We start from the raw sequence: 22,888 nt of genomic DNA, 5'->3' as shown, positions 1-22,888 counted from the left end.
AAAAAAAAGAAATCAGATGACCAAGAATGGTACTACCAATATATTCAGTTCAATTCAGTTCATTTCAGTCGCTCAGGCGTGTTTGACTCTTTGTGATCCCATGAATCGCAGCACACCAGGCCTCCCGGTCCATCACCAACTCCCGGAGTTCACTCAGACTTGCGTCCATCGAGTCAATGATGCCATTCAGCCATCTCATCCTCTGTCGTCCCCTTCTTCTCCTGCCCCCAATCCCTGCCAGCATCACAGTCTTTTCCAATGAGTCAGCTCTTCGCATGAGGTGGCCACAGTACTGGAGATTCAGCATTAGCATCATTCCTTCCAAAGAAATCCCAGGGTTGATCTCTTTCAGAATGGACTGGTTGGATCTCCTTGCAGTCCAAGGGACTCTCAAAAGTCTTCTCCGACACCACAGTTAAAAAGCATCAATTTTTTGCTGCTCAGCCATCTTCACAGTCCAACCCTCACATCCATGCATGACTGCAGGAAAAACTATAGCCTTGACTAGATGGACTTTAGTCGGCAAAGTAATGTCTCTGCTTTTGAATATGCTGTTTAGGTTGGTCATAACTTTTCTTCCAAGGAGTAAGCGTCTTTTAATTTCATGGCTGCAATCACCATCTGCAGTGATTTTGGAGCCCAAACAAATAAAGTCTGCCACTGTTTCCACTGTTTCCCCATCTATTTCCCATGAAGTGATGGGACCGGATGCCATGATCTTCGTTTTCTGAATGTTGAGCTTTAAGCCAACTTTTTCACTCTCCTCTTTCACTTTTATCAAGAGGCTTCTTAGTTCCTCTTCACTTTCTGCCATAAGGGTGGTGTCATCTGCATATCTGAGGTTATTGATATTTCTCCTGGCAATCTTGACTTCAGCTTGTGTTTCTTCCAGTCCAGCGTTTCTCATTATGTACTCTGCATAGAAATTAAATAATCAGGGTGACAATATACAGCCTTGACGTACTCTTTTCCCTATTTGGAGCCAGTCTGTTGTTCCATGTCCAGTTCTAACTGTTGCTTCCTGGCCTGCATACAGATTTCTCAAGAGGTAGGTCAGGTGGTCTGGTATTCCCATCTCTTGAAGAATTTTACAGAGTTTATTGTGATCCACACAGTCAAAGGCTTTGGCATAGTCAATAAAGCAGAAATAGATGTCTTTCTGGAACTCTCTTGCTTTTTCCATGATCCAGCGGATATTGGCAATTTGATCTCTGGTTCCCCTGCCTTTTCTAAAACCAGCTTGAACATCAGGAAGGTCATGGTTCATGTATTGCTGAAGCGTGGCTTGGAGAATTTTGAGCATTACTTTACTAGTGTGTGAGATGAGTGCAATTGTGCAGTAGTTTGAGCATTCTTTGGCATTGCTTTTCTTTGGGATTGGAATGAAAACTGACCTTTTCCAGTCCTGTGGCCACTGCTGAGTTTTCCAAATTGCTGGCATATTGAGTGCAGCATTTTCACAGCATGACCTTTCAGGATTTGAAATAACTCTACTGAAATTCCATCATCTCTGCTAGCTTTTTCGTAGTGATGCTTTCTAAGGCCCACTTGACTTCACATTCCAGGATGTCTGGCTCTAGATGAGTGATCACACCATCGTGATTATCTTGGTTGTGAAGATCTGTTTTGTACAGTTCTTCTGTGTATTCTTGCAACCTCTTCTTAATATCTTCTGCTTCTGTTAGGCCCATACCATTTATTGAGCCCATCTTTGCATGAAATGGTCCCTTGGTATCATTAATTTCTTGAAGATATCTCTATTCTTTCCCATTCTGTTGTTTTCCTCTATTTCTTCACATTGATCATTGAAGAAGGCTTTCTTATCTCCTCTTGCTATTCTTTGGAACTCTGCATTCAGATGCTTATATCTTTCCTTTTCTCCTTGGCTTTTTGCTTGTCTTCTTTTCACAGCTATTTGTAAGGCTTCCCAAGACAGCCATTTTGTTTTTTTGCATTTCTTTTCCATGGAGATGGTCTTGATCCCTGTCTCCTGTACAATGTCACAAACCTTAGTCCATAGTTCATCAGGCACTCTATGTATCAGATCTAGGCCCTTAAATCTATTTCTCACTTCCACTGTATAATCATAAGGGATTTGATTTAGGTCATTCCTGAATGGTCTAGTGGTTTTCCCTACTTTCTTCAATTTGTGTCTGAATTTGGTAATAAGAAGTTCATGATCTGAGCCACAGTCAGCTCCTGGTCTTGTTTTTGTTGACTGTATAGAGCTTCTCCATCTTTGGCTGCAAAGAATATAATCAATCTGATTTTGGTGTTGACCATCTGGTGATGTCCACGTGTAGAGTCTTCTCTTGTGTTGTTGGAAGAGGGTGTTTGCTATGACAAGTGCATTTTCTTGGCAAAACTCTATTAGTCTTTGCCCTGCTTCATTCCATATTCCAAGGCCAAATTTGCCTGTTACTCCAGGTGTTTCTTGACTTCCTACTTTTGCATTCCAGTCCCCTATAATGAAAAGGACATCTTTTTTTTGGGTGTTAGTTCTACAAGGTCTTGTAGGTCTTCATAGAACCATTCAACTTCAGCTTCTTCAGCATTACTGGTTGGGTCCTAGACTTGGATTACTGTGATATTGAATGGTTTGCCTTGGAAACGAACCGAGATCATTCTGTCATTTTTGAGATTACATCCAAGTACTGCATTTTGGACTCTTGTTTACCATGATGGCTACTCCATTTCTTCTGATGGATTCCTGCCCGCAGTAGTAGATATAATGGTCATCTGAGTTAAATTCACCCATTCCAGTCCATTTTAGTTTGCTGATTCCTAGAATGTCGACGTTCACTCTTGCCATCTCCTGTTTGACCACTTCAAATTTGCCTTGATTCATAGACCTGACATTCCAGGTTCCTATGCAATATTGCTCTTTACAGCATCTTACCTTGCTTTTATCATCAGTCACATCCGCAGCTGGGTATTGTTTTTGCTTTGGCTCCATCCCTTCATTCTTTCTGGAGTTATTTCTCCACTGATCTCCAGTAGCATATTGGGCACCTACTGACCTTGGGAGTTCCTCTTTCAGTATCCTATCATTTTGCCTTTTCATACTGTTCATGGGTTCTCAAGGCAAGAATACTGAAGTGGTTTGCCATTCCCTTCTCCTGTGGACCACATTCTGTCAGCTCTCTCCACCATGACCCGCCCGTCTTGGGTTGCCCCGTGGGCATGGCTTAGTTTCATTGAGTTAGACAAGACTGTGGTCTTAATGTGATTAGATTGACAAGTTTTCTGTGCGTATGGTTTCAGTGTGTCTGCCCTCTGATGCCCTCTTGCAACACCTACCATCTTATTTGGGTTTCACTTACCTTGGCCATGGGGTATCTCTTCACAGCTGCTCCAGCAAAGCACAGCTGCTGCTCCTTACCTTGGATGAGGGGTATCTCCTCCCGCCGCCCTTCCTGACCTTCAATGTGGAATGGCTCCTCTAGGCCCTCCTGTGCCGGCACAGTCACCACTCCTTGGGTGTGGAGTTGCTCTTCCCAGTTGCCGCCCTGGCCTCGGGTGTTGCGTGGCTTCTCTCGGCCGCCGCCCTTTGCCTCGAACGTGGGGTAGCTCCTCTTGGCTGTTGCCCTTGACCTCAGATGCAGGGTAGCTCCTCCTGGCCGCTGTTCCTGGCCTCGGACACGGGGTATCTCCTCTCGGCCGTAGCCCCTGGCCTCAGCTGCAGGGTAGCTCCTCTCAGCTGCCACCTTTGGCCTCGGATGCAGGGTAGCTTTCGGCAACGCTTAGTGTGGGTGCCAGGGCAAATGATAGATTTGTTCAGACAAAAGCACAATTTTCTACCAACACGTATATGCTAGTGGAAAAGTTAAAGTTATAGTTCAGACAAAAGGAAAGCAATCTAGGGAGAATGTTGGGGAAAGAGAAACTAATGAAACACAAAGAAAATGGTGAAAATGTGGGTATTTGTGTGTGTGTGTGTGTGTGTGAAAGTCGCTCAGTCATGTCTGACTTTTTGCAGTCCTATGGACTATAGCCCACCAGGCTCCTCTCTCCATACATATTTTCCAGTCAAGAATACTGGAGTGGGTTGCCATACTCCTCCAGGGGATCTTCCCAACCCAGGGATCGAACCCAGACTTCAGGCCTTGCAAATGGATTCTTTACTATCTGAGCCACCAGGGAAACTTCAACATAAGTGGACTGTATAAGACAAAAATATATTGTTCAGTTAAAAGTGACAAGGCTGATATAAAATGATTACAAAATCATGTACTTTTGTTAATTATAGTTGAAGTATTCTGTAATTTTTGTAATATTTCAGAGCAAGAAAAATACAAACATTAATTAGTGGCTATGATAAGTTGAACATGCACAACCAAATACTAAAATAATAGAAATAAAGTATATAACCTGGAAACTAATGGAGAGAAATGTAAGAAACATTTTTTTTAATGAAAATTAAGATTGGAAATGAAAAACTTTAAGAAAGGGTGAAATAGTACAAAAATTGTGATAGAAATAAGTGTGATAGTTTAATGACAATAAATGTAAAAGTGATCTAAATGTTACACTTAAAAGAGAAAAACTGTCAGAATTTTTTAAATCCAGAAACCTGTTATAAGGAGATAACATGACTCAATTATGCATAAACCTGAAAGAATGAAAAATATATACTATGGAAATTATAATCAATTAAAGTTGGCATAACTATATTCATAATAGATGATGAAGATTTTAAGGTTAAAAACATTACTAGAAAAAGAGAAAAACTCTATATAACTGTCAAAATTCAACTCCCAGGAAGACCAACAATTATAAAGGTGAGTAAAATAACAGTCTTAAAACATGAAGAAAAAAAATGACAGAACTAGGAAAAGGAAGGAAGGAAGCAAATCTATCATTATAGTGAGAGATTTAACACATTTCTATCCTTGACAGACAAAATCGATGAATAATCAGTAAACATAGAAGAGGTTAATAATACACTCAAAAACAATATTTAGTCATTCTGGAATGGTGGAATGGGCAAGTAGGTGAACTTTCCCTCTGTATAGAACAAAAGGATAATAAAACCAAAACTAAAATCCACCATTTCAGACATCTGGCAATTAGGAAAAAAGCCACAAAATAAATTGAAGCTTATCTATCCTTGGACCACTGAACTTAGGTAAAATAGCAGGGTCTGGGACATTTTAACTTAGGGCTATTCTCACTCCTTCCAGAGCTACTGTTAACAAAAGCAGGCAGCACTGTGGACAACAGAGATATCTGACCAGTTTTGGAGATCTGTTAAAAGCACCGTCTCTAGGGCATAGTCAATATTTGTTCAAACTCACAGTTCTCCAGTAATTTCTGTTTTCAAACATATGGTGGCTATTTGATTTGATTTCAAAGTCAGCTCATGGAGGAGTTGCAGCCTGCCCCTAGGGCCTTTCCAAAACAATAGCAAACTGCTGGCATCATCTCAGTTGCCTGAGGTTGCGGTTTCAGCTGGGGCCATCAGGAGCCCGTCTGGGAATTGAAAAGGAAATTCTGGAAAACATATGCAGTTCTTTTGCCTGGTTTCTTTCACTAAGTACACATTTTTTAATGGTTTTTTTTAAATCACTTTGGTACTTTTGGCATATTTGTCAAATTTATTAAAGCATTGTCTTCTTTTTCCTTTACTCCTCAGTGTGGTCAAAGGAGGAGAGGAAAAGGAGAAGCAAAAGACAGTGAGAATATTATGAGGTTGACATGCATTGTGTCAACTGGGGAGATCAATGGAAGACATGGACCAGCAATCTCACCCTCTAGGTCACAAGCAAAAGATTGCAGACTGCCACTTCACACTTAAGAACAAAGCAAAGTTTATTAAAACACATTTGCATCCTCAGAGAGGGGCTTCACCAGTGGTGTAAAGAATTCACCTACAATGCAGAAGCAGCAAGAGAAGTGGGTTACATTCCTTCCCCTGGAGGAGGAAATGGCAACCCACTCCAGTAATCCTGCCTGGAGAATCCCATGGACAGAGGAGCCTCACAAAGAGTGGGACATGATTGAGACGACTTAGCACTCTCTCAGAGGGAGAATGGACTCTTTCTGTGAAGTGAAACTAGACCTCCCGAACAGGTTTAAGAGTGTTTATAAGGAGTTGTTTTTGCAAGGAGGTGGGTGTGATCATGGGTGAGTGACAAGGGACCCTAATTTGACTGACTGTGCTGAGTTCTGTAACAAGTTCATCATTGCCTATGCCCCTGACCTTGATTCACTAAGAAAAGTCCAGTTAGGAGAGCACAAAACCACATGCAGATTTTACCATAATGATGGTATAATGAGTTTAGGTTACTAGAAGTTATATGCTTGTTTAGCCTGGACATGTGCAGTCTGGGGAAGGTCTATGGTTCTCCCCCTTTAACAATAATTTGCCCACCACCTGACCATAGTTTTGCTTGTTCTGAGTGAGGTCAGGGTAAGGTCCACAGAACAATGGAGAGTTACTTGACTATTCCCCTCCTGTCTTTAGCCCTGGCCACCTCTCTTTGCTGGTAATGTCAGGGGAGGATCCCCAGATGGTTGGGGTGTGACTTATTTCATCACTTCTAATCTTTTCACCTTGGCCACCTCCTTGCTGCTAATGTCTAACTACCTAACAGGAACACATACGTAAACTTTGCTGTGGATTCATCTTTTAAATGAAAGAGAGAAAGTGGATCCAATAAAAGAGAAGAAGGAATCATTATGAAGGAGAACAATCCCAAAGTTAATTACAACAACACTGTGACACTATCAGAAAGATTCCCTGGTGGCTCAGACAGTAAAGTGTCTGCCCACAATGGGGGAGACCAGGGTTCGATCCTCGGGTCGGGAAAATCCCCTGGAGAAGGAAATGGCAACCTACTACAGTACTCTTGCCTAGAAAATTCCATGGATGGGGGAAGCTGGTGGGCTACAGTCCATGGGGTCACAAAGAGTCAAACACTATCAGGCACTCTAAGAATCATTTGGTATATATTACGACATTTTATCACAGCAACCTGATAAGGTAATTTTATTATATTAATTCATAAAAATGTTAAAGTTTTACAGAAACTAGTTGGAGATTTCATTCTGAAACCTCTATTCTTCATTTTTGAATTGTTACCGAACTTAGCTCCAGCTGCTTACTGCTCAAAAAGTTAATATTGAAGAATTGATAGGCAGTTGTTGGTGGGAAGTAAAGCTGCTTTTAATCAGAATATCAGCAAACTGGGGGAGAAGACAGACTCCGTGTTCTTCTAAAACAAACTCTGAAGATTCTGCTTGGCCATGAAAGTTTTAAAGGGAAAAGGGAAAGTAATCTCAGTTAATCACTGAGATACGGATTCAGAGTCACTGCCATTCCCCACTGCATGCAGACTTGTGGACCTCTTGTGATCTTCCTCTAGCTATTCTCTTTTTCACACAGTTTGTTCACAAGGTCACTGAATGGGAATTGAGGGAATACATCTATGCTCAGTTGCTCAGCCGAGTTGGACTTTTTGTGGCTCCATGAACTGTAGCTTGTCAGGCTCCTCTGTCCATGGGATGCAAGGATTTTGGAGTGGGTTGCCATTTCCTACTCCAAATGATCTTCCCCACTTTGGTATCGAACCTGTGCCTCTTGTGTTTCCTACCTGGGAGGCCCAGGGAATAGATCTGGTCATCTGTTAATTACTTACTATTTTCTACTTCTTAGATCTACAGAAAAAAACAAAAAGTTAGGGAAGATATTGTGTGATCAAAAGATGTGAAAAGTGTACTTGGGCTGGAGATGAACAGAGCGCAGGGGTATCTGGTTTAAGTTAGTTACAATAGAGCTTTCCTAAGGCGGCAAGGCAAAAGGGGTTTCCTGAGGGCAGATATAGCATCTGTAAAACAGCTCAGAAATTCCCATCACTGAGTGAATCTGTGACTTTATGGTTCTAATCATTAACTATTGATACTTGAGCCTATCTCTTTTCTTTTCTCTGACTCAGGGAAACTTGGGAGAGTTCAGTTTTCCTAAAAACATGTGGCAGGTAACATGGAAGGACTTTTGCACTTGGGAGTTGGGGGGTGCCCTGGGTTCTGATCATTCCAGTCTGAGCAATGAAGAATCATATTACAAGAGGACAGGGTTACAGAAATGTTAATGAGAGTTAGGATGAGAAAGTGCCATTAAGTAATCCTATAACCCAATGGTATCCATGCCAAGATAGTTAAATAAAGGAACATCACAGAGGGATGGTTTAATTTTGAATAGTGCTTTAGTTTTCTACTCCTGTGTTTTATACATAGGTGAAGTACTGCAAGACTAGACATGGATCGAGATAGAGAAAACTAGAAATTGTTTTACAGTTTTATTTATATTCACAGTTGCCTAGGAAAGATAGTATGGCAAACCACACAGGATCTCTAAGGGAAAGCACTAGGATTAGTGAGGTGGCAAAGAAGACAGGGGAGCTGTTGACAAACATATTTGTTGTGGTTTCCTTGGGAAGAAATGGTTGCTGTAAGCAGGTTTAGTTCAGTTCAGTTCAGTTGTGTCTGATTCTTTGCAATCTTATGGGCTGCAGCATGCCAGGCCTCCCTGTCCATCACCAACTCCCAGAGTTTACTCAGACTCATGTCCATTGAGTCAGGGATGCCATCCAACCATCTCATCTTTTGTCTTCTCTTTCTTCTGCCTTCAGTCTTTCCCAACATCAGGGTATTTTCAAATGAGTCCATTCATTGCATCAGGTGGCCACAGTATTGGAGTTTCAGCTTCAACATCAGTCCTTCCAATGAACACTTTAGGATGGACTGGTTGGGTCTTCTTGCAGTCCAAGGGACTCTCAAGAGTCTTCTCCAACACCACAGTTCAAAAGCATCAGTTCTTTGGTGCTCAGCCCTCTTTATGGTCCAACTCTCACATCCATACATGACTACTGGAAAAACCATAGGCTTGGCTAGACAGACCCTTGTTGGCAAAGTAATGTCTCTGCTTTTTAATATGCTGTCTAGGTTGGTCATAACTTTCCTTCCAAGGAGTAAGCGTCTTTTAATTTCATGGCTGCAGTCACCATCTGCAGTGATTTTGGAGCCCCCCAAAATAAAGTTTGTCACGGTTTTCACGGTTTCTTCATCTATTTCCCATGAAGTGATGGGACCGGATGCCATGATCTTAGTTATCTGAATGTGAAGTTTTAAGCCAACTGTTTCACTCTCCTTTTTCACTTTCATCAAGAGGCTCTTTAGTTCTTCTTCACTAAGGGTGGTGTCATCTGCATATCTGAGGTTATTGATATTTCTCCCAGCAATCTTGATTCCAGCTTGTGCCTCATCCAGCCCAGCATTTCACATGATGTACTCTGCATACAAGTTAAATAAGCAGGGTGACAATAGACAGCCTTGATGTTCTCCTTTTCCTATTTAGAACCAGTCTGTTGTTCCATGTCCAGGTCTAACTGTTGCTTCCTGACCTGCATACAAGTTTCTCAAGAGGCAGGTCAGGTGGTCTGGTATTCCCATCTCTTTTAGAACTTTCCACAGTTTCTTGTGATCCACACAGTCAAAGGCTTTGGCATAGTCAATAGGGCAGAAATAGATGTTTTTCTGGAACTCTTGCTTTTTGAAGCGGGTTTCGGATGAGCTCATTTGAATAATTACAGCAAGCAGCACAGGGGCTGCCCCTGCTTGGCTGGTATTTGACCCTGGGCATATTAGGGTGGGTGTATGTTGTATGTTGGCCAGGTACAGGGCTTCTTATGTGGCTCAGTGGTAAAGAATCCACCTGCCAAATGCAGGAGACACAAGGGATGCAGATTCAATCCCTGGATCAGGAAGATGCCCTGGAGGAGGAAATGGCAACCTACTCCAGTGTTCTTGCCTTGAAAATTCCATGGACAGAGGAGACTGGTGGGCTACAGTCCATTGAGTCACAAAGAGCTGGACACGCTGAGAGACTGAGTAACAATACAACAACATGATGGCCTGGAGTGTGAACGCCAGATAAGGAAGATAATTGAAGGTGTGGACTTCACTGTTTAAGAAGGGAAACTGACCTGTCTTCAGTCAGATACTCAAAACTGGATTAAGACCACACACACAAAAAAAAGTATATTGTGTGTTGCTGGACCAAATTAACACAAATCTAGCAGCTTAAAATGAGACACCTTTATATCTTACAGAAATCAGAAGCCCAGTGGGCACAACTAATGCCTCAGCTTAGAAATCAAGGTGTTAGCCTGCATTGCTCACCAAAGATTCCGGGGAAATCCTTGTTTTCATGTTCAAAAGGTTGTTGGCAAAACTCAGCTCCATGTGATTTTAGAATTCGGGCTCCCATTTCCTTGCTGGCTGTTGTCCCAGGGACAAGGGAGTAAGGCATCTTTCTCAGTTTCTGGAGAATGTCTTTGGCTAGTAGATCCCTTCCTCCATTTGCAGAGGTAAACAATGGCACAAATAACTTTTCATACATCAAAAGTCTTTGACTTCTTTTTCTGCCTTATTCCTCCACTTCCAGCCAGAGAAAGTTGTGTAATGTTAATAGCCAGGTCTGTGGCTAATATAAAATGTCAGCCTGCCACACTTTCACTGATTCACTTCTTATCCACCTACCCAGGTGCATTACTCAAAAAGTATCAGAAGACACCTGGGAGCAGGTGAGACTGACCAATATGAAGATTCATATTATAAACATATCTTTTTAGCTTGTTTGGTAGCTTATTAAGAGAATACATATTTGAGTATATAAATGCTTAGAATAAGAGGTCTTCATATTTTCTGAATTTTTCTTTTGCAATATTTCTAATAAATCATTTTTTTGGTTTGTTTTGAGGTTTATTTTTATTTATTTATTTATTTATTTTCTGTAACTTGAGTAGAATTGAATTTGATTTTTTTTTTCAGTTTTAATTCTTTTTTTTTACTTTATTTTACTTTACAATACTGTATTGGTTTTGTCATACATTGACATGAATCCACCACGGGTGTACATGAATTCCCAAACATGAACCCCCCTCCCACTTCCCACCCCATATCATCTCTCTGGATCATCCCCGTGCACCAGCCCCAAGCATCCTGTATCCTGCATCAAACATAGATTGGTGATTCGTTTCTTACATGATAGTATACATGTTTCAATGCCATTCTCCCAAATCATCCCACCCTCTCCCTCTCCCACACAGTCTAAAAGACTGTTCTATACATCTGTGTCTCTTTTGCTGTCTTGCATACAGGGTCATCATTACCATCTTTCTAAATTCCATATATATGTGTTAGTATACTGTATTGGTGTTTTCTTTCTGGCTCACTTCAAGTAACATTACAAATTCAAAGTAACATTTCATGATGAAGATGGTATATCATATATGTAAAGCACTTTGAGAACTTAAAAAGTCAACTGGAAAATTGAAAGTAGTATTTGTTAACTGGAATTTGATATTTTTCCTTAGTGAAATCCTTACTTGTCTCTACTGCTTGCCTCTATTTAACTGGTATCATCTTTTTTATTAGACTATAAGGGAAGTTCATGGTTGAAGAGGCCAGATAGGTCATATTGGAACATGAAATTGTCAAAGCTCCAAAGATTAGCTTTTTTCTTGGGATGTGATGTAGTAGAAAAAGCCCTGGAGAGGGAGATTGGAAATCTAATTTGAAACTCAGTTCTGCCATTCGGTCAGCAATCACTGACTTTGCCAATCATTTTTTATTTGGGGCTCGGTTTGTATATTCTGACACTTCTATTACTACCATTAAATAAGAGTTTTGGATGATCAAAAATGTTACAGAACTTTGTAGTTAATACATATATTCCTTTGTAATAATGCATTTAATACAACTCTATGAAACATGAATTATTATTATATTTTTCCTGGTTTGAAAATATTTAGAGGAAATGGAGAGTCAAATAAATTGAGTAGCATCATCAAGATCATGCAGCTGGAGTCAAGTCCAGGTCTATTTAAATTTAAAGCAGTGGATATTGTCTTTATGGTCATTTTACTATGATTTTGTTGATTAGGTTATTATCACTATATATATCTGGCAAATGACAACAGAATGCATGATGATTATAGTTTATTATGTAATTTCCTTGTCTCATAGCTCATGGCAACAAATATTTTCTGTTTCAGATCAAACTTCCTTCCAATCAAAGTCAGGTTGATCTAGTTTGATCTAGTTTGATGTAATTCTTCTCCTCATTTGTGAAAGAACATTTGGTTTTCTCTCATAGGATTCTTTGCTCACTTCCCTTTTGGGCTATTTTTCCCAAATATTTCATTTGACTGGGTTCATATGACTTTTATCCATTTGCATAGCCCATTTGTAAATTCTCAGGTTTCTTAGTTCCTTTTAGTATCTCTTCATCTTCAGATTCCTTGAGTTTGAAACTGTGTTTTTCAAGAAAGCTGTATGTGGTCTTGGACCACATTTATTTATACAAAAATCATAAATTGAGGGGATGGAAATGTTGAGTTCTAAATCACAAATGCTTTTTAAATTGAATTTTCTCTTCTTCCAAATAAAATTTTTATTACATGATAAACATTTTCCCCAGAGAAGTTAATCACCTAGTCAAGCAGGTGATTGCATCAAGTGGCCTTTTGTGATTTCCACTTCAAATATACTCTTCATGTCAAGCAGTCCCTGCAGAATAATAGCAATTTGGCCTCCCCTAGTTGGACTCTTCAACAACCAAAGTGAGAGCCTGCTTAACAGAACTAAATGATCATCCTTCTTTTATTGGCAGAAATTGTGGTGCTTGAAAGCTACTGCCAAGAGATTTGGAATTTTTATTGAGAATTCCAGGAAGCCTAAGAGTTCTGGGTAATATGTTAATTACTGAGAAGAAATCGTCCCCTCTGGGACCAAAATTTGACTTCTAAATACATAAAAATGTCAATAAATCATTAGAGTTCCGCTTTCTTATATGATCTCTTTTCTTGATGGAATATATGAAAATGAAGGGAATTCCAGTATTTTTGAAAGATGAGTGTGTTTCTTTTTCTTGTTTCTATGTATTTAGGGAAATCATGCAGTAGTCCTTGTTACCTCAGAAAGTTTGTCCATTGACTCTCCCCAGGAAGTCTTTCTGAGACCCTACGGAGCATGTTCCACACAGTGTCCATCAAAATCTGTAAACCCAGTAACATTCAGCACAAACGTAAAGGGTGTTGGCATTTACACTGTAAACAGTGTTGAATCTTCTCTAAAGGAATGCTTGTTCAGAGACAAAATCCTGTGAGTTTTAGAGTAATTCTTAGATAGTAATTTTCTCTGTTTATTTTCTTGAATGAGTGAGTGAAGTCGCTCAGTCGTGTCCGACTCTTTGTAACCCCGTGGACTGTAGCCCATCAGGCTCCTCTGTCCATGGGATTCTCCAGGCAAAAATACTGGAGTGGGTTGCCATTTCCTTCTCCAGGGGATCTTCCCACCCAGGGATCTAACCCAGGTCTCCCGCATTGCAGGCAGATGCTTTAACCTCTGAGCCACCTTGAGCCTTAAATTTAAAGACCAAGTTCCTTATCTTGGCATTCAGGATACTGCATAGACTTGAAGTAAGGTAAATTTTTTCTTTTCCCCATCATGGTGCAGACACATGAGTCCTGTCCAAACCTCTAATTAGCCACAGTGATGGAAATTGATTTGAGGATCAGCTTTGAGAGGTAGTTTTGCAGACCACTTGGGCCTATTTCTAAGGTTTCATTTACTTATTGGTCAATATTTCCAACCTTCTGCCTTCATATTTTCTATCTAGCCACTTCAATAAATCAATTTTATTGCATTGGCTTTCTGTTTATGAAAACATGAAACAAAGCAATTACATTATTAAGAGAATTCATTATTTTAATTTTTCTCTATTTAAAAATGTATTACTTATGGTTTTAGAAATCTTCAGTTATCTATAAAATTATTATCCTTTTGGTGCTCCCCATTACACCATATGTTTAGGCTCAAACATTTTTCAAAAGAGAACTGAATACGCACACACCTCCCTAATATATTTCAGTTTTTTGTGTGTGAGAAGTATATAAGACCTGTGCTACTCTCCTAGACTCTGCTGGGGTATGTAACACTGCATATAGCTAGTAAGGGGCATCAAAAGGGCTTCAGGCTGTGAGCATAGTTCTTTTAATTAGATACAGTGTTAATAACCTAATAATCAGGAATGAGGTATTTTAGAGTATATTTTCATGTGTGCATGCTCAGTAGTGTCTAACTCTGTGACTCCATTGACTGTAGCCCACCAAACTCTTTTGTCCATGGAATTTTCTAGGGAAGAATACTGGAGTGGATTGCTATTTCCTACTCCAGAAGATCTTCCTGACCCAGGGATCAAACCTGAGTCTGTTGCATTGACAACTGGATTCTTTACCACTGTACCACTTTGGGAAAGTGAAAGTGAAAGTTGCTCAGTCATTTCAGACTCTATCCAGTCCATGAAATTTTCCAGAATACTAGAGTGGGTAGCCTTTCCCTTCTCCAATAGATCTTCCCAACTCAGGGATTGAACTCAGGTCTCCCGCACTGCAGGCAAATTCTTTACCAGCTGAGCCACAATGGAAGTCCAAGAAGACTGGAGTGGGTAGTCTATCCCTTCTCCATCAGATCTTCCAGACCCAGGAATCCAGCCTGGGTCTACTTCATTGCAGGTGGATTCTTTACCGACTGAGCTGTCAGGGCAGCCCCACGACCTGGGAAGCCTCTATATATTCATGAGTCAGCTACAAAAACCTCACAGTGTGAATTCCATAGGAATGCTTTTGGGGTCTGAAAGTACTGTTTGGCTCCAGTTCCCCATTAGGTCTTTTGCATAGAGAAAGAATAGCAAATTTAGACTTTTATTTTAAATAATATTAAGGATGCTAACCATTTGTGTGTGCATCAGCCACCCTTCCTCTTACTGTACTCCTTCAGCACCTTGGCTTGTCATGGAGACTGAAACATGACTAGCTCAAATTTGATTTTATTATAGTTGCATAAATATGCATTACTATTAATTCTCAACATTTCATGACCACCCACCTGAAGGAAATTGCTATTCTTTTCTGTCAACAGACACCACTCACTGTGGAGGTGAATCTTGACTTTGTTCTGAGGAAATCAGCCCCAGCAAGAGGCCCTGGTGAGCAGTGGTGTTCAGGTTGTTGCTAAATCATGTCTGACTCTTTGAGTTCCCATGGACTGCAGTACACCAAGCTCCCTTGTCTCTTCTCTCTCCCGGAGTTTTGCTCAGGTTCATGTCCATTGAGTTGGGAAGGTCATAAATATTCCACAGAGTCAAGAAGTTTCCTGTGGGTTTCTGATGAGTCTCTACTCTTTTTCCAAATCCTTTGAAAAATCACTAGAATTATTTCAAACAAATTTATCAATGATTTTTAATGTTGCCAACAACCAGATGCTAAGAAGACAGTATCTTTTATTCCCCCCTAGAATATCCCTTCTTATACAAAGAATTCTGATTTCCAGATTGATGTATGTGTATCTTTTTCAACTACCCTAGATATATATTTTCTTTCTCCCTTTCTTTCTCTTCTTTCTTTCTTCCTTCCTATTTTTTTTCCTCTTTCACTTCTCTTCCTTGGTTTTACAATACCACTATGCCATTGTTGTTATTCAGTCCCTAAGTCGTGTGTGAATCACTGTGATTCCACAGACTGCAGCAAGCCAGGTTTCCCTGGCCTTTACTATCTCCTGGAGTTTGCTCAAACTTATGTCTATTGAGTTGATGATGCCAAACAATCTTTTAATCCTCTGCCACCCCTTCTTTTCCACTCAATCTTTCCCAGCATCAGAGTCTTTTCCAATGATTCAATTCTTCACATAAAGTAGCAAGAGTAATTTATATTTGCTTTTCTTCTCTTTCATTATGTTATGTTCTGCTTTTTTGCAGAGGTCATATCATTTTCATCTCTCAGGCTCCAGTATTTATTAGAGGTGAGTTATATGATACATGATCCATAAATGTTGAGACAGGAAAAATATAGGGAACTTTGGTGATGGAAACAGGAAAAGGAAAAGCTCTGTGAGGCATTGTTTGTTGAAGTCAGACTCCTGAAACCACAGAGGAGATATTGGGCAAGGAGGAAACTAGAAGAGCAAATGGTTAATGCAGCAAAGGAAAATTTTTGCCAACTTGACAGTTTTCCTCCGGGCTTATCTGGTGGGCTTCCCTGGTAGCTCAGATGGTAAAGAATTCACCTGCAATGTGGGAGATCTGGGTTCAATCTCCAGGTTGGGACGATCCCTTGGAGAAGGATATGGCAACCCATTCCAATATTCTTGCCTGGAGAACCCCCATGGACATAGGAGCCTGGTGGGCTACAGTTCATGGGGTTGCATAGAGTTGGATACGACTGAGCGAATAAGCACAGCACAGCACAGGGACAAATTTATGGGTCTGCAATCTGTGTAGTTACACAGGCCCATGTGCTTAAAAGACCCCTGCACTTGCTTTAATTTTGATGTTGGTGATGTGAAATTCTTAGTAGTTTTGAAGAAGTCTCTCACTTTAATTTTACACTAGGTCTTGCAAATTATATAGCTGTTACTTCTTTTAGTTCCACACAACCCGTCTTCATGTAATCATTGCTCCTCAAGGGTTAATATCTTAACTATGACCTCCATTAGGGTGATATAAAGAAGTATATGTCTCTTGCTCACCAGTGCTCCCCACCAACTTCTTCCATACATCTTGGCAACATCTGCAGTGGGATGGGAGTGAGAATGAATGGGTTTAAATTTTTCTCAGTATGGAATGTATCTAAGAAAGCAAATTTATTTCTTTTGCATTTGATATAAAGCTTGCTTTGGAAGACTTTTTGCAAGTTATGAATTAAACTTGGTTAAGGAAAAATTACACGGATATTTAAGATCGGGTTTTACATATCTTGCTCCAGATTTACCTAAATTGTAGCTTTTGATTATGCCTCAGTGAGAGACAATCTATTAAACAGTTAACAAGCCACCAATGTTTAAGTCCCACTTCTGTCCCTACCAAATATCTGATCTTAGGCAAATTCTCTAATTTCTTAAAGATTAACATCAATTTTCTTATGAATGAAATGGGGATAATGTGGTGGATTCATAGGGTTGTTTTGCAAATTAAATGAGGATGAAATTAGTTAATATATAGAAAGCACTCATAGAAGTTCATTATATGTAGTAAGCACTAAGTAAAATAATTGTTATCATTAATATGCACAAGGGGTGGCTGAATTCCTCAAAGTTTCTGAGGAAATGTACTACTGCTATGACTGGTGCATGCTGAGTTGTGTACAACTCTTTGTAACCCTGTGGACTGTAGCCCACCATGCTCCTCTGTCCATGGGATTTTTCAGGCAAGAATGCTGGAGTAGGGTGCCATTTGCTCTTCCAGGAGATCTTTTTGACCCATGGGTTGAACTGGCCTCTCCTGTGTCTCCTGCACTGTTGGTGCACTCTTTAAGCTTAAACCACTGGGGAAGGTTCAGAGTAAATTTTTAATGGGTAAGGAGGATGAATAAGAGTAGCAAGATAGACATCTTTCCAGGTAGATGTCTAGTAATACATTTATATGAATATATAAACATATATATATATATATATATGTATATATATAATTAAGCAGGTCTCTAATGCTCCTGCAATATGGTGTCAGCTTTATGCTGCCTGTAAATAGTATTGGGAGACAGGTCACTAGAGTAATGCTATGCTAAAACAAATTTATTTAAAATATTCCTATTCTTCTTATGTGTTTCCTTGACTCAGAGCAGAGAATAAGATGAAATTTTAAATACTCATAGGGAACAAATTGGAGAAGAAAATGGCAACCTACTCCAGTACTCTTGCCTGGAGAATCTCGTGGACAGAGCAGCCTGATGGGCTGCCATCTATGGGGTCGCACAGAGTCGGACACGACTGAAGCAACTTAGCAGCAGCAGCATAGAATAAATGGAAGATTAACTCCATCTGTTGTTCTCCAGACATTGTGGGAGGCTTTTCTTGAAGGATGCATCATCTGAACTCTTGCCATTGCTCTTTCTCCTCCCTGCACATTGGCTCTAGGCAAAAAGACACATACATGCACAGTAATGGAAGATATGAGCAAAGTGGTGAGTTTTGTGGAATTTGTCTTCTTAGTTCTCCATCCCCCAGTTTTATGCCCTATTTCCTGCTCTTCTTCCCCCAGTTTGATTCCCTATTTCATTTCTTTACTTGTTCACTTATTGTTTTCTTCAATAAACACATGAAATATGGACTTGTGATGGATACTCAGCTAATTTCTAAAGACACTGTGACAGGTCAGATAAGATCTCTCCTCCTCCTCTGGTTGGGGAAATATACAGTAATAAGTCATAAAATACACTAACTTATTTATTTATTTATTTTTACTTTATTTTGCTTTACAATACTGTATTGGTTTTGCCATACATTGACATGAATCCGCCATGGGTGTACATGAGTTCCCAATCCTGAACCCCCCTCCCCCCTCCCACCTCTCACCCCATATCATCTCTCTGGATCATCCCCGTGCACCAGCCCCAAGCATCCTGTATCCTGTATCGAACATAGACTGGCAATTCGTTTCTTACATGATAGTATACATGTTTCAATGCCATTCTCCCAAATCATCCCATACAGTAGCTTATTAAGAATTTTGAAAGTTATATGAAGGAAATTAGCAAGGTTATGAGAAAGCAAAGAGTAAGAGAAATCAGATTACATGGGAATATTGAGGGCGTATCTCTAAGGAGGTGGCATTTGAACTGATATAAAGGATAGTATTAGTCAACTGTGAAAAGAATTAAAAAGAATATGTCAGGAAGAAGGAATAGCAAGTTCAATTATGCAGAATCAAGAAAAGGGATTGGTATTTTAAAAAGACAGTAAAAAAAAGTGAATGATCCCAGATTGTAAGGAGACAGGAGTAAAACAAAGGGCAGGGGGAACAAGGTCATGACAAACATTATGGGTCATAGTAAAAGCGTTGGATTTAAATTTAATAGAAAGTGAAATCATTGGGATTTTCCAGGTGGATCAGTGGTAAAGAATCCATCGGCTGATGCAGGAGTGCCACAAGAAATGTGGGTTCAGTCTCTGGGTATAGAATATCCCCTGGAGGAAGAAATGTCAACCCACTCCAATATGGAATAGAGGATTCTGGTGGGCTATAGTCCATGGGATCACAAAGAATCAGGCATGACTGAAGTGACTGAGCATGCATGCATGGAAATCATTCAGCACATTTGATCAGAGGAGGGAAAAAAATAAACTAAGATTTAAAAAGTTCATTCATTGGGCAAAAATGGAATCAAAGAGATCAAGGGTCATCCATGCAAGAGGTAAGAATTTGCAAAGTGGTGACAAGTAGATGAAGGTAAACAGATTCAAGAAACATTTGGGAAGTGGAACTCACACAAGTGGTAATAGATTTTATGTAGGTCTGAGAGAAATGTACAAAATCAAGGAGAAGATATATATGTTTGACTTGATCAAGTCAAAAGATGTTACCAACATCCTATCAAAGTCTGTTCTCAGGAAAGTATCAGAGTAAACTTGTTTTCCATTAATAAAGTGTTCACCATCAGTGAATGCTAGATTCACTTCTGTGAATAAAACAGTCAAGGGTATTCTGTCTCTCAGGGAGTTTTGCATTTTAATAGGCAATGGAGACCTAAGCTAAAACAATAACATTCTACAAGCAGGATATTTAACATTTGTGCGGTTTTCTCATATTTTTGCCCTGTGTTCACGTCACATGGGCTCTCATCAGTTCTGCCCTCGGGTTCCATTCCCCACTCCTTTTCCTGTCTCTGTTGATCAGTAGTGCCCAATGATTCCAAATCCTAGAATATGTTGGAAATAGTTCTCAGAGTATGAAGGCTGGAAACTAGTTGGATGGAAGAGTGGCAGTGTCATTGACTTTTCTGTTTCCAAAAGAAGTGTTTTGTTTGTTTCATTGGACACAGTATTGTTCACCAGCATAGTCAGGATACATCATGAAATTTCAAGATGCAGCTATGATCAAACCTCAATTATCTGGAAAATTCAGAGATTTGTGTTGATTAAGCTGATTTTTTATCCCATATTTTTATGGTTTTCTATATCTATTTTTTTCTTTTAGTGAAAGTGTAGTCATTCAGTCGTGTCCCACTCTTTGCAACCCCATGGACTGTAGCAACCCCATGGACTGTAGTGACCACATAGACTATAGCCTGCCAGGCTCCTCTGTCTATGGAATTCTCTAAGCAAGAATACTGGAGTGAATTGCCATTTCCTTCTTCAGGGGATCTTCCCAATACAGGGATCGAACCTGGGTCTCCAAGCATCGAACTTGGGTCTTCTGCATTGCAGGCAGATTCTTTACTGTTTGAGCCACAATACTTTAACAGATTTTTTTTTATCTCCTTTTTTCTCTCCTGAATTGTGGTATTCTCTTATGTGCCATCCACAGTCACTTGTTACTCTAGATTTTCTCCAAAGACAATTCCATCCACTTACCCGATTTTAACAGTGAGCTATACACTCACCATTCACAAACTTCTGTTTCAAAAGCTGACCGAGGCTACAAATACAAGCATACTCACTGGACCATTTAGTGACACCTCAAATAAAATACTTTAAAAATAATCTTTATATAATTTTTCCTTCCCAATATTTTGACTTGTTAATAAGTATCCAGAAACAGTAAAGTCATTTTTTAAAGTAAATATTCTTTTAAAGTCTTCTGAAACTGATTTTAACTCACACTCTTACTCTATTAACTTTGGATGCAGTTATTTCAATAAATTATACTATTGTTTAAAATATTTTTGTGACTTTGTTCAGGATACTAAACTCCTCAAAGATTATTATCCTCTTATTGTCAGACTTGGTCATCAGATTTGATGTATGCCACTTATAAGCCAAAGTTTTGAAAGTTATTTTGTAGTCATTTTCTCTTTACCCTCTGACATGAGACAGGAATATCTCAACTAGAGTATATATATTTGGAGTGAAGAAAATATGGAGTTGAGTCTTAGAATACTACTGGATCAAAAATATGAGCAAAACCCAAACCTTTCTTTTTGTCAGAGGCTAAATTTTTATTGCACTTATTGCATATAGTGTTTAGTAATCCCTTCTTAAAATTGTGTATTCCTTGGGAAAAGTCAAATAGTCCTTTCAGCTAGTCTGTGAGTCAGTTAAAAGGAATTAGCCCAAACATTACATATACAAACAGTACGTTACAAATGTAGATATTAGTGATTTTGGTTATGAAGAAAGGGAGAATTTAGAAAACTGTGGGGACTTCATCAAAGTATGAGTTGTATGAGTACCATGAGTTGCATGAAGTGAAAAATTAAAATAATAGTACACTCCTGAAAAATATTAATAATTGTAACAAATGAATAAAATTAACTATATAAAGGGCTTCTCAGAATTTCTGATACCTGGTAAGTGATCAGTACTTTTTAGGTAAGGAAAGGAACCCTGAGCAATAGGAAGGTATGTAGTCAGTAACCAATTTTCATTCTCAGAATGGTCAAGGGCAGAGACTAGAGCTCTGTCATGATAGTTCTAAAAAGCATACTTATTATTTTTTTAAATTAAAACATGAGCCATAATAGCCTGACCTCATTAGAGTAAAGTTATCTCATACTAGCTTGAAAGTTTACCTGTAACTCTCTCACAGCTTCAGATTTACCAGGGAGAAGGAGGATATTGCAGAGTCTCTGGATCTTTCCATCCATCTGGACTTTCACCAATGATTGATACATTTTACTAAAAATAAAATTTATATTTAATTCACCTGAAACTTGCCTCAGTGAAGGCTCATCCTTTCTAAGTCATTATAAATATTAAAAGATTTTTGGTAATCTTGATATTTAAGAATCATATTTAGGTTGGTAACTATTATAACATCATTGTTTTTATATGCTTAAATTTAGAACATCAGTGTACTAATTGATAGACTTTCAGAAAGTGGCAGAGTTCCTCTTACTGCTGCTGGTCCCCCTGTTTTGAATTTTCCGGTCCAATGCATATTCTTCATTTGATTCATGATGTATTCTGGAAACGATTCAGAGAAAGGCAGCAGTGTCCATTAATATCTTGTCTTGCCACAATGAGAACGATTCGGCAGCACCACAATTTCTCATGAAAGATGGGTTTTAAATATGTATAGAGTGAGCCACTATTTGATGGATCACAGCACTGGCTCTTTCAATGAGAGAACAAGGCTATCCTGAAGCTAGACATTCCCCTACAGATGACACTCCGGAACTCTGCTGTCAATACACTTAAACTGAAAATAAAAATTGACTGATAACCAGAATGCTCTAGTGTGAAAAATGGAGTCATGCCCTCTGCTAAACTGTGATGTTGGGGGAGATTCAGCTTAAGAAAAGCTTCCCGTTCTTTCTTTCCAGTCCTAGCTGATAGAATAAACCAATTTTGTACTACATTGTAAATGACTGAGGCTAGTGAAATTTGTTCCTCTGTGTCATCTCACACACACACACACAAACACACACTAAACTAAGGATAGATAGAAGTATCTTAACAAAAAGAATGTATCAGTCTCTATTTATCTGGGGGCTGGGAATGTTATTTTTTCTTACTTTCTCACCTCAGTAACAATGGGAAAACAGTGTTTCTTGCCTTTCTTCTTCAGAAATGAAAGCCTTTTTATATAGAGAAGGTAGGAGAGAAGGATGTGAATTAATGTCTCTGACCTCTCCAGGGGTTGAAGTTCCATTTTTCTAGGTTTTAGGACTTTTCCTCTTCAGTTGTTTTCAAGCTCTGTAATGAATTGTGTCCTTGCAAAAGACAGATCAAAGTTCTAACCCAGTACCTACTAACCTGACCCTGTTTGAAAATAGAGTCATTGCAGATTTAATTAGTTAAGGTAAGGTCATACCAGAGTGCAGTGGGCACTTAATCTGAAAGCACTGGTAATGGAGTGAGAAGATGAGCATGTGAAGATGGAAGAAAATGT

The sequence above is a fragment of the Oryx dammah genome, unplaced genomic scaffold (assembly GCF_014754425.2).
Source record: "Oryx dammah isolate SB20612 unplaced genomic scaffold, SCBI_Odam_1.1 HiC_scaffold_25, whole genome shotgun sequence".
Taxonomy (NCBI): Eukaryota; Metazoa; Chordata; class Mammalia; order Artiodactyla; family Bovidae; genus Oryx; species Oryx dammah.
The sequence above is the reverse complement of the archived record's forward strand: the minus strand, read 5'-3'. Positions refer to the sequence as shown.